Source organism: Pinus tabuliformis, chromosome 9 (genome assembly GCF_031772625.1).
Source record: "Pinus tabuliformis cultivar Carrire ecotype Pingquan chromosome 9, CPIR1, whole genome shotgun sequence".
In the NCBI taxonomy this organism is placed as follows: Eukaryota; Viridiplantae; Streptophyta; class Pinopsida; order Pinales; family Pinaceae; genus Pinus; species Pinus tabuliformis.
The window spans coordinates 22,183,155-22,196,870 of NC_142307.1; the positions used below are offsets into that span (position 1 = coordinate 22,183,155).

General features: G+C 37.4%; 1 pseudogene across 3 annotated transcripts; it reads left to right on the forward strand.

Annotated features, from left to right (window-relative positions):
• Positions 1 to 3,518: 3,518 nt before the first annotated feature.
• LOC149146913 (pentatricopeptide repeat-containing protein DOT4, chloroplastic pseudogene) lies at positions 3,519 to 8,138 on the forward strand (annotated as a pseudogene). 3 transcript variants are annotated; one of them, XR_016262619.1, is made up of 3 exons: positions 3,519 to 6,596; positions 6,971 to 7,168; positions 7,350 to 8,138. The product of XR_016262619.1 is annotated as a pentatricopeptide repeat-containing protein DOT4, chloroplastic pseudogene, transcript variant X2 (transcript). The 3 variants fall into 3 exon arrangements; XR_016262618.1 differs by having other exon boundaries at positions 7,474 to 8,138; XR_016262620.1 differs by having other exon boundaries at positions 7,525 to 8,138.
• Positions 8,139 to 13,716: the final 5,578 nt, after the last annotated feature.

Consider the following 13,716-nt stretch of genomic DNA (forward strand, 5'->3'; position numbering starts at 1 on the left):
ATTAGTCACCATAGGTGTAGCCATGGACTTACATTCCATCATACTAAATCTCTTCAAGCTCTGAACAATGTACTTCCCTTGTCCAAAGAAGATCTCATATAGTCTTTTCCACACCTCTAATCCCAAGAAATAGTGGATCAGGGCAAGATCCTACATCTCAAACTCTTAGGCCAACTCCCTTTGACACTGAAGCAAATTCTCCTATGGAAATATTGGTTGCTCCCTTTATCACGAAAGAAAATATTCTTGCCATTGTTGCTCCCTTTGTCACATAAGCAAGTTCTTTTGCCACTATTGTTCCCTTTATCACATAAGAAAGTCCTTTTGTTGTTTGACATGGTCCCCTCAAAGAAGGCATACTGCTCCTAGAGATCTTTTGTCTCTGAACATCATGACAATTTCAACCCATGACATCCTCTTGGAAGGTTGCTCCTTCCACTTTACATGATTGTCTACGTCCTCAGAACTAGAAGCTCTTCTAGTCATCTAGATGTCCTAACAATATGTACAATTTCTCCCTCTCGAACACCAATTACTCTTGTTGAGTTTGTGCTTGAGCCCTTAGGTCATATAAGAACTTGACCATTTGGTGAATAGAGCAAAGGTCTTCTTGTATTCCATGTTAGATTTTGTAGCTCGAACATGTGTTCTAGTCTTAGGAGGCATCAATGAGGCTAAGAGCACAAGAGAATTAAATATCTCCAAGACCAATAAATTATTTTAAGGGAAAATGTCTTAAATATATTGTTAACCACTTTTTAATGATTTTCCTAAGCCTAACTTAGGGAAAAAGGTTAATTAATAAGTATTAATTAAGACAAGTCGATTTCTCTCTAGTGACTTCTAGAAAAGTGATTTGAGGGAGTCAAGATGATCTTAGCCATTAATCATGATTAGATCTTGGTCGTTGATTGCTCAACGAGAGATTATAAGAGGAAATCAATGGGCATATTGGAGACACACAATGATTGAGCAAGGGCGCAGTGATAGCATGGGATTGACACCAACAAGGGTTTTAGTGGTGATTGAGGAGAGATTTTCCAAAGAGATTTCTTCATAGTGATTTCCAGTTTCTGAGAAACAGAAGGAGGCTGAATTATTTCTACAGATGAAGGTCGAGTTTACTAGTGTGAGTTGCCTGTTTACCAATGCGAGCTGTCGTAGGACCAATTTGTATTGCCAATTGCCAAAGCGAATTGTTGGAGTCAATGCAAGAAGCTTGTACGAGTTACTGGAGGCAATATAACTTGCAAGATCGATTTCCCAGAGGTAGTGTGAATTGTCGAGAAGGACAATGTGCATTTCCAATATACTAATGCAAGTACTAGGAGGACAAGTGAATTCCCTGTGTGAGGCCGAGTTTATTTTCAGAGGAAGATCTTAGATTTTCCATATTGATTTGGTCAGTGAAGATCAATTGTGTTGGAGATTTTCTATTCTATGGAAAGCAGTTTATGTAATCTATCATCTACATATTTACTGAAGAATAATAAAACCTTCATCTACAAAACTGGTTTTCCCCACATTGGGGTTTTTCTAGGGACATTTCTCCAAATATCTTGGTGTCTATTTTTATGTGTGGTTTTCTCAATTCCTATGAATTTTAATTGGTGAATATTGCAGTAGTGTTTTTATTCAATATTTGCAATAAATTATTTTGTAGGAACAAATAATGTTTAAAAGGATGGGATAATTAATTTTCACAGTCCACTCCCTTTTTCTGGGAGAACCCTCTAGCCACAACCTTGCTTGTATGTTGCCATCTGCTACGTGAATCATCGCCTTGGCAGCTTCCACAATGGACCTTTTCTTCCTTTCCTCAAACTCCATTGAGGGGGCCATGAAAAGAAAGGAAAATCATAATCAAGCAATAATTTTCTGATACCTTAAAAAATATAAGGAAAAGAGGCTAACTAAAAATAAAAGGAGAAAAAAGAAAAATATATGCTTGCAAGTACTTATATCTTAATCAAGGAAGAAATTGTTGAGAGTCGTAGGGAACTGTCAACTACCTCTTGATCCTTGCCTCCTTGCAGAAAAATCGTTGAAGTTCTTGGAAGTATACTCTCCTCCATTATCTAATCTAAAAATCTCGATCTTCTTCTTTGTCAAGTTTTCTTAGATTGGTTCTGCAACATGTCAGCTCTCTATATATGACCAAACATGGATCTATTTGATACCTAATCAATCAAGGCACACATTGTCCTATCCCAAATACATTCTCTGCATTGTTTTCAAGATGAACTCAAACTTGAATGAGTAAACCCTTCCATAAATACAATTTATAACCTCTAACATCTAGGAGTATGAAATGTTTGTGAATTCATGGTCTTGGAGGGCTGAATTCAAAAGGACAACCACCAATTTGAACACATAATTGCTTGTTGAGGAGTGTAGGAAAAGAACAAAGAACATTTGCCCAATATTAGCATGAGTATGCTTGAAATCACAAACTAGAATTGAATGCCTCCACCCAGACTCCAAAGAATCCCTAATATCAATAATATGTTTAAAATCACGAACCAGAACTAAACGCCTCCACCCCGACTCCAAACGATATTCAAATACAATACCCCTAATATCAATAATAGGTTTAAAGTCACGAAGGAGAACTAAACACCTCCACCCTGAGTCCAAATAATATTCAAATACAATGAAGAAACATTGAAACACCATAATTGACATAGTGAAAATCCTCCACCACCACCTATGGTCACCTTTTACCATCCCACCATAGCAAGTTGAGATGAGTGGATACCCCCGATTATTCATATAAAACCAATGCCATGCCATAACCAAATCAAGCCAAGTGTAATGCTACACGTTTCCGAACAATGACATAATGACATTTTCTACGATCGCACCCCCATCCGGATAATAGAGAGAGCATCTCAACCACAATTAAAATTTCAACACCACCACGTACTATGGTCACCTTTTACCATCCACCATAGCAAGTTGAGATGAGTGGATACCCCCAATTATTCATATAAAACCAATGCCATGCCATAACCAAATCAAGCCAACCACCACCACCACCACCTATGGTCACCTTTTACCATCCACCATAGCAAGTTGAGATGAGTCGATACCCCCGATTATTCATATAAAACCAATGCCATGCCATAACCAAATCAAGCCAAGTGTAATGCTACACGTTTTCCGAACAATGACATAATGACATTTTCTACGATCGCACCCCCATCTGGATAATAGAGAGAGCATCTCAACCACAATTAAAATTTCAACACCGCCACGTACTATGGTCACCTTTTACCATCCACCATAGCAAGTTGAGATGAGTGGATACCCCCGATTATTCATATAAAACCAATGCCATGCCATAACCCAATCAAGCCAAGTATAATGCTACACGTTTTCAGAACAATGACATAATGACATTTTCTACAATCTCACCCCATCCGGATAATAGAGAGAGCATCTCAACCACAATTAAAATTTCAAAGCTATTTACTTCTCTCCACACAATGAATAACCCGAAACTCTTCTCAATTTTTATGAGACAAAATAAAAGACCTTTTAACTCCCATCTCATTTTCATTATGCAGTCGAGCGAAAGCATGCTCGAAATTTCAAACTTACGTCCCCTCTGTCTTCTGTTGAAAAATACCTCTCCGTCTATCTAATTTTTTCGCAGAACTAAGTGCCACCAATTTTGACATGGAGTTTAAGATAAACTTCTTCAGACAACGACACCAAGATGAAAATTTTGATGCCGCTGAAGCACAGAATCACCAACGCAACATATACGACATCCATCCCAATGACAAAATCTTTCGAACGTCTACCACTTAAAAAAACACTACGCAACCATGGAAAACTGAAGGAAGCGTTGGATGCTTTAAATGTTCTGGACCAACAGGGCATTCGGGCAAACCCGGAAACATACATTTCTCTGTTAATGGCGTGCGCCGATATGAAAGCTCTGGCAGAAGGTAGGCAAGTCCATGACCACATGGTCATAAACGGGATTGCAATAGATTCTATTTTGGGTACCAAACTTATCACCATGTATGCAAAGTGTGGGAACTTGGAATATGCACGCGAAGTGTTTGACAAAATGGCTCAAAGGAATAAGTTTACGTGGAATGCCATGATTGGAGCATATGCTAGGCAGGGTGGCTGCAGAGAGGCGCTTGCATTATATGATCAGATGCAAGGAATGGGTTTGCGACCGGATAATTTCACATTTCCCTGTGTTCTGAAGGCATGCGCTGCAATGGCAGCTCTGGATAAAGGGAAGGAGATTCATGAATATGTCCGTGAAGTGGGTTTAGAGTCCCATGTCATCGTGGGGAATGCCCTTGTGGATATGTATGTAAAATGCAGGAGTTTGGATGATGCACACAAAGTGTTTGAGAAAATGCCTGAACGAAATGTGGTTTCATGGAATGCTATGATCGCTGGTTGTGTGCAGAATGGGTGCTGTGAGGAGGCCTTGGAAATTTTTCATGTTATGCTGAAAAGCTTGAAGCCTGATTTGTTAACTATCACAAGTGCGCTTTCTGCGTGTGGACATTTGGGTAGTCTGCAGCAAGGGAAAGAGATCCATGGTTCTGTGATTACAGGGGGTTTCGAGTTGGATTTTGTTGTGATGAGCGCACTTGTGGGGATGTATGCAAAATGTGGCAATGTATACCATGCTCGTGATGTATTTGATAGAATGTCTCAAAGAGATGTAATTTCGTGGACTGCGATGATTGCAGGTTATGTTGAGAATTGCCAGGTTGACGAGGCCTTGAAATTCTTTAGGAGGATGCTACTTGCAGGCTTTGAACCCGACGCTGTCACTGTTGCTAGTGTGCTTCAGGCATGCGGCCAGATAGCAGCTCTACAGAGAGGAAAGGAGATTTACAACTATGTAATCAGAAGGGGTCTTGATTCACATTTTCTTGTAGGTAGTGCCCTTGTGGCTATGTATGCAAAATGTGGGAGCATAGTAGATGCACGCCATGCTTTTGATAAAATCCCTCATAGAGATGTTGTTACGTGGACTACAATGATTGTAGGATATGCTCAGAATGGGTATGGCGATCGTGCTTTGAATCTTTTTCGTCAGATGCAATTAGCAGGAATGAAACCTGACTCTTTTACCCTTGCAAGTCTTATCTCAGCATGTGCTAGCTTTGGAGCTTTGCAGCAAGGCAAAGAGATCCATGGCTACATGCTTAGAAGACAATTTGAGTCGGATGTGTCCATGTGCAATAGCCTCATAGACATGTATGTGAAATGTGGAAGCCTGGAGGATGCTATCTGGGTTTTTAATAAAATGTCTCATAAAGATGTTGTCTCGTGGACGACAATGATTGCAGGGTATGGTATGCATGGGCAAGGTCAGCTTGCCCTTAAACTCTTGTCTCATATGGAAAAGACAGGCGTGAAACCTAACCATGTCACCTTCACTGGGGTTCTGTCTGCATGCAGCCATGCTGGCCTTGTAAATGAAGGCTGGAAGTACTTTGAAGTTATGAGACGAGACCATCACATCACACCCAGGGTGGAGCACTATGCCTGTGTTGTTGACCTTCTTGGGCGAGCTGGACAGCTGAACAAGGCACTTGACTTTGTCAACAAAATGCCATTAGAACCTAACTCTAGTGTGTGGGGAGCATTGCTTGGTGCTTGCAGAATCCATCACAATATAAATGTAGGAGAATTTGTAGCGGAACGGCTTTTTCAATTAGAACCAGAAAGTGTGGGGAATTATGTGTTACTGTCAAATATCTATGCTGCTGCTGGGAGATGGAATGATGTAGCAAAGCTTAGAAATTTGATGAGGGATAAGGGGTTAAAAAAGAGTCCTGGGTGTAGCTGGATTGAGTTCAACAACACAACGCATGTATTCAATGCAGGTGACAGATCACATCCACAAGTGGAAAAGATTTATGAAATGCTGGAGAGCTTGGCTGGCCAAATGCAAGCGGCAGGATATGTTCCTGAGACAAACTTTGTCCTACACGATGTGGCAGAGGAGGCCAAGCAACATATTCTATGTGGCCACAGTGAGAGGTTGGCAATTGCTTTCGGGATTATCAATACATACCCTGAAACATCCATCCGAATTACCAAGAATCTTCGTGTGTGTGGTGACTGCCACACTGCCACAAAGTTTATCACCAAGATTTTGGGTCGGAAAATAATTGTGAGGGATGCTAGTCGTTTCCATCATTTTAAAGATGGTTTATGTTCTTGTGGGGATTACTGGTGATGGACAGAAAACAAACAGTAAATCTACATTTGCATACAGTCAGTTTTGCACTCCCAGTGGTAGAGGCCGGACAGTGAGATACAAATCAAGAATGAAGTGCCATACAGGTTATAGCATCTGAGTACTTGAGCTGTCATGTCAAGTCTGAACATATAATGGTGGCATAGGCTGGTAACACCATTTCTGAAAATGGATGGTCAGCCATGTTGCATGGATACGTTTGGGTGCTGGTATGGAAATGCCAAGTTAAAAAATTTGAACTACAGGTACAAGGAGATGCTGTTTTTTCGTTGTAAACGAGGAGATCAGGAGGATGCGGCTTTGGATATGGTCTCGGGGAGATACAAGTGTCCATGCAGCTATGATGGTGAGACATTCTCGCAACTTAATTTTTGTTATGGTTTACGACACCCTCATACCATGCCAATTGAAGATTTCTGGAACTTTATTTGAATGAAAGAAAGGATAAAGATCGAGCACTAAACCTATGCTTGACGTCTCCTATCCTCACAAGAAGTTTTTAGCTATTTTCTACACATTCGCATTTTCAATTCTCGGTAGAGGACAAATGGCAGACCTGTGTATACAAGCAAATAAATGTATCTATAATTACAAATAAAGAAGGTAGCTATAATGATAAGATGAATCTACGGCTTTTTAAAAATGGCAGGACAGAATTTTTTTGCAAGAAGAAATGTAAATCATATTAACATTCCTAATTATCTCCTGTGATCGTTGCAGGGCACAACACAATAATCTTTTGTGGTGGAGCAAAAATAAGGCAGAAATATGAGAAGCATCGATGGCTTATAGTCTTATACAACGCAATTAAGTTTTTACTCTCAGTTTAGAATATGCAGGCAGAGCTATCTGTAAGAGCAAACAAATGTATTATAATTTCCACATATATTTGGATGCATTTCATTGCAAATTTAGAAGGTAAATGTCTGTATCCTTGACAGTGTTTGAAACACTCAAACAGCGAAGCATTTCCATTGTAGTATCAGTTTTCCTATATCAATTTATGCCATTATTTTTCAGGTGTATATGCATACTACCTTTTGAAAGGTAAAAGTTGGAATTATATCATAATTATTATTACAAAACTTATATAATGCAGGCTTCTGAGCGCATGCACCTGCTAGTATGAACATGGCCATATATACCACTGTAGTTTACGAGAGATCTAGATTCTATTCAACGCTATAAATCTTAATATTCATATGTTGTTGATATATCTACAGAAAAAAGAAGCATCGTGAACTAAGATCTTGAAACCCCCTGTGCAACAGCAGACATGCTGAGTAAAGCATCATCGATGGTGTGGCCTGTACCCTTGGTCTCTTCCCTTCAGGCAGCTTTGTTACGAGGCAACTGACATGCTATCTCTGCCACCTACGCTTAAACAGTAGAAGTATGCATTTACTAGTGGTTGATTGTAACTTATTGCTTAATAGTGGTCAGATATCTTCCAGCACAGTACACTCCAGATGTATTGGCAACCTTGACATTGTGCACAAGATCTGGATTTTCCTGCACCAGGTGGAAGCTATGGACAAACCTTGACATTGTGGATAGGAGGCTTGCCGTACAACAAGTGGGAGCTTGTTTCTTAAAATTATATTTGATACTTGTACAGCTCAACTGAGCCTAATGGTTTGTTCGTTCTCAAAGGTCACAGGTTTAAAACTGAAAGAGGTAGAGTCTGTATTTTGCCCATTGTGATGAGGTTTGAAGGGTAGACATCCCCTTGAGTGGGACCCTAAAGGATCATTTGATGGGATTAGTCTCCAGGACATCTTGGCCCTTGCCAAGTCGCAAATGCTTGCTATGATTGGCTTGTGGGCTGTCAATGCTACCTTCACACAATTGTTTTTGCTTAAAGAAAATTATATTTAATACTTCAAAATATAATGCGTGATATTTGTTCAATATATGCAACTTGTTAATGCACATGTCCTTTCTTCATTATCCAACCTTTGTATTGTATATGACAGTCTTCTTGACCGCTGATGTTCACCGATCAATAATTCATCTTATAAATATTTCATAAATATAATTATTTTCAGTGTTCACCCAACATGGGCATTTCTAGGATACAGTAACATATAAAAAGTTCACTATAGCTTGAATTACAGATGACCACTATATCTATTTGTAGGACTAAAGTACATTTTTGTTGCCAGCCCATTTTTCACTAAAGTCTATTTTTTTTAAGCCATATCTACTTTAATATGGCTTACGTGAGAAAAAAATCTTTTTGTATAAAATTTTTCCTTAAAACTTTATTAATAGATAAGATATGTACAGTGTTTCATACAAAAAATGGTGGCCACAAAGCATCCTCCACAAACAAAAAGACCAGCACGGTCTAGCGCTTCATGGGCTAATCAAATCTAGAATGGTACACTATACAAAACTAAAACCATATGGCCAAAGGTCAAAGCTAAAAGCAATTAAAACATAGCACGTGGCTTGAAGGCTACATTTAAAATAAACATTGATACTAAGGAGCTGTAATGGATCTTGTGTTAGTGGAATGGTCTTGATCTTTGGTAGTAATTAATTATCTAGGAGAGGACGAAGTATTCCTAGTTTATCTAACTTTGTAGGTTATAGTTAATGATAAAGTAGGTTATAGTTAATGATAAAGGCACAGTCTAATTCAGGTGCATATTGGTTGTCACCCGTCTATTCTACTTGGACCTCACGGTTGTTTTTTTTAGTTTCTTTAATTGTAAGACAACTTACTGTTTTTAGCAATTTTTTGGGTTATAAATTTTCAGAACCGTTTTGAGAGACTAAAAGATGTTTCTAGAGAAAACAGAGAGACAGAAAAAGTGTCAAACCAGTTTAACAAATTGTTTTCAGTTTTCTCTTCGAGATCTTCGAAACGAAGTATTATGATAGCTAAACGGAGATTGTATTCCAAAGTTACGACCCCGGGAAGTTGACATTTCAACTTACCCCAACGGGACCACAAACTTTTAGTATTTCATCTCTTAGGGTTAGGTTTTTGGATGTTTAGGATTTTTCATTGTTTCTCAATGATAAAAGGTCACCGAACTTCATTGTAACACAGTTCAAAGACATATCACCACCACATCTCTACTTAGAGATAAGCTACCATCCCTTGAGTTAGTTTATTTCCATTCTGTATGTCAGCGTATTTCAATTCTTTAATATTAATGAAATGAAATTTTATTTCTGTTACATTTCGATGTTCATGTTTGTATATGTATTCTATTGCATTCTTGTATAAGTTCGAATCATATTTCATTATCCAATATTTTTGAGGCAACATTGTGTAAATCATGGCAATTTAGGCAAAACTCAATAGAGTAATTGTAGCAAAACTTGTGGAGGAAGCTAAAACTGAGGCTAAGCGGAGGGAAACATGTAACCCAACACATTAATATAAAAAAGAGAGACCCCATAAAGAATCTATATAAATAAGAGAGGAGAAATCATTTCTTGGATATCTTTGTTTTGTGGGTTAAGGCTCTGAAGGTTTTACGAGTTGTGTTTCCTTTTGATTGGTTCCAGTGGTGAGATTACACCCTAGCCAGTCCTTTCCTTCTCTCATTTGTTTGAGGAAGTTGTGCTAAGGTACTCTCATCTGTTTTTTTGGTATTTAATGAGAGAAGTTCATGGGTTGTTGGCTTGGAAAGTACTATTCAATGGCATAGGGCAGCGAAACATTGTAGGAGCAGCAGGTCAATTTCAGGCATGTCACTGAGGCAGCGGCCACATTTCCAACCCTGTGCGTGGCAAATCAAGAAACATTTTTAAGGTTGAGCGAGGTCTGGACTATCACAGCTTAGATTTTGACCAGACCCTCGCTTGACTGCCACAGTGGTAGGAGTTTCTTCTGTAGCAGCCAGCCTCAATAAGAGCGAGGAGCTATTCTCATTCCCAGCCAGCACATCACATCAACAAAAGACTCTTGTACCTTGGGTCAAGAAGGAGTAGACGTTGATCCTGTTTCAAACAACAATACATGGTTTTTTAGGGCGGAATTGGTAGCAGAGCTCCCTCTCCGACAGTGAGGGTCTCAAGTTGTAGCCGCAAGGAATTTAGAGAGGGTGTGGCCTAATCCCCTGAGTTCTGGTTGGGTTACAAATTACCTCGAGGCAACAAAGGATGAACCAGGGCGTAGAATTAACAGTGTACCTTCGGACATTCCTGAGGAAGCAACTCACCCAGAAACCTATTCTCTGTAGCAACGAGGCAAGAGTAGGGCAGCAGAATACTTTAGGGAGCTATTACAGTATCCCTGAGGTATTGTAGTGGTTGTAGGACATTCTTGATTGCACAGTCAGAGACATCTCGTTGTCTTGAATCAGTAGCAAAAGAAGATTGTGGCAGGCATCCAGATAGCACCAAATAGCCCACAGGATCATAATCAATTGTCAGGTCTAAATAGTAGTATATGGCAGTAAGGACGGATTCTCTGGTGCAATGGTGCAATAGTATTAGATGGAGAACTTAAATTACAGAGCATATTGGATGAATTGTTGTGGATTTTCCATTCCAGTAGGGTAGAGATGTTGTAATGTCTGGCTGTTTATCATGTCTTGTTTAACATTTTGACTACTTCAATTTCATCCACATAAAAATAAAAATAAAATAGTTAATTTTGGTTTTAAATATAATATTTTTATTTTAAAATGTAATATATATATACATATATATATATTAATAAAATTATTATTTTTTTATTTGGTTGAGAGGTGCTATCTTGCTATAATGCTAACACTAACATAACATAATGTAAATATTTTAACACTATCAAAATAAAATTACAATTAAAATATGGTAGAGATGTGTAACTTAATGTAATGTAATATAATGTAAAAACATTTTAACACAGTGAAAATAAATAAAAATAATCTTATAAAAAATAAATAATAAAAAATTAAAAATCACCCATGATATTCACGTGGAATATAACCTATTTAAAGGGAAATTTAAGCTAGTTTGGATCCATTTACATAATTAGTTGTAGAAAATGATGACGTTGAATCCACCTAACCTACAAAAATAAAACATTTTTATGGATATGTTTATGTTGCCCTTTATCTTTTTGTATGTTTTGTTTCTATCATTGAATAGATGAATATTTTGTTTCTATCATTGAATAGATGAATACATAATGTGTATATATGCATTATTTTTGTATGTTTTGTTTCTATCATTGAATGGATGAATACATAATGTGTATATATGCGTTCTTTTTATATGTTTTGTTTCTATCATTGAATGGATGAATATATAATGTGTATGTATGGGTAGAAGCAGAGATTCCTACGTCATTCTTATGTCAGTGTTATCCTTGTTGTACTTCTAAATTAGAGTTTAAATTGTTATATGGTTTCGTTCAAGATGATTATGTTTTTAATAAAATATGGGAAGAGAATAGTATATAATTTCTAAGAGTGGATTTATGCTATTGTGTATCCTTACATTGTCAATGGGAATGTGAGTAGTTTGTACATTATTTGATACAACTATTGCGTGGTCAGGGTCTGGAGTCAACTCCACGTTGTGCCCATGTGACTGTGGATTGTGACTATGAAAAGCGAAGAGAGGAGTGGGGTTGTAGATGCACGTGGCCTACGATAAATTATTGGTCTTACTCATTGCACTCGTCGATCTTACTCATTGCACTCTTGGAGGGTATCTCATTGCACTCTTGGAGGGTCGGTCGTACTCATTGCACTCTTGTCGGTCTTACTCATTGCACTCTTGGAGGGTATCTCATTGCACTCTTAGAGGGTATTCGATGATTCAAGGTGGTGTTTTTAAGAAGAGTAGGGTTAGCAAGGCTACACAACATACAAAAAGATAGTTGCTTCTTCATTTTAATGGCTTCTTTTATAATCACTTTAATATAATTTCTATAATATATTCTTTTAATTTATGTCTAATAATGTGTTATAGAAATAAAGATCTTATGGATCTAGGATGGTAACTTCAAAAATGAATAAACTTAACTATGAAAAGTTGGAGTGAGGGGAGGAGGTGGGGGAAATACTAAGTAAAATGTAATTATTACATTTTATCTAATAATTGTATCTATTTCCATCCACTTTTTAGTGGTTTGTTAGAAATATTGGGTAAAATATAATATTATAATATTATATTTTATTCAATATTAGACAAACTCAACTATAAAATTAACAAATGTGAGGGGAAATATTGAGTAAAATGTAAAATTTAGGCTAGGGGTGATGGAAAATATTAGGGAAAATGTAATAATATTATATTTTAATTTGTATTGAGTAAAATATGATACTACAATATTATATTTTATCCAAGATTTCCTCTCAACCCATACTTTTTATTAAAAAAAATCTTTATATTTGAGGTTCATAAGTCAAGTTTAACTCTATGTAAACATTTGATCCTAGTATGATAGAGATGTAATGTTTAACATTTTGATTGTGTCAAAATAAAATCAATAAAGTACAATAAAATGAATAAAAATTATAAAATTAATAATTATATCTAATTATAATTAATAGTTAAACAAATCCCAAGGGATAGCTTAGTTGGTCGAGTTCCTATTGCTAAGTACCTCGCCTATCAAGAGGTTACAGGGTTAAATCTCCTTGACGCCCTTGGGGTTAGGCCTTGCTAGTTTGGTCGGCGGGTAGATCCCTTTGGGTTGATCTACCTGGATTTTCTCGTCGATGTAGCGGCCACTCAATGTCCATGAACTACCCTTAAAAAAAAAAATTTAAACCAACTTGTTAAATCTCCTCGATGCCCTTGGGGTTAGGCCTTGCTAGTTTGGCCGGCGGGTAGATCCCTTTGGGTTGATCTACCTAGATTTTCTCGTCAATGTAGTGGCCACTTAGTATCTGTGAACTACCCTTACAAAAAAAAAAAAATTAAACCAACCTAAATCCATCTTAACTTTTGATCTCTTTTCACTTTAAAAGAGGTTTGCATCTCAAGAAATTTTGGTCGGCGAGTAGATCCCTTTGGGTTGATCTACCTGGATTTTCTCGTGGATGTAGCGGCCACTTAGTGTCCGTGAACTGCCTTTAAAAAAAATTTAAACCAACCTGAATCCATCTTAACTTTGAATCTCTTTTCACTTTAAAAGAGGTTTGCATCTCAAGAAATTTTGGCCGGCAGGTAGATCCCTTTGGGTTGATCTACTTGGATTTTCCCGTGGATGTAGCGGTCACTCGGTGTCCATGAAATACCCTTAAAAAAATTAATAATTAAACCAACTTAGATCTATTTTAACTTTGGATCTTTTTTCACTTTAAAAGAGGTTTGCATCTCAAGAAATTTGACCTCTCTCGATGTTTGGTAGATCTGAAGTTAAGATGGATCTAGGTTGATTTTATTGCATGAATTATTGGTGAAATAAAATATTTTTTGTGTATTCATTATTGTCATTATTATGATTGATATGCCAGATCTAGGTTGATTTTATTGCATGAATTATTGGTGAAATAAAATATTTTTTG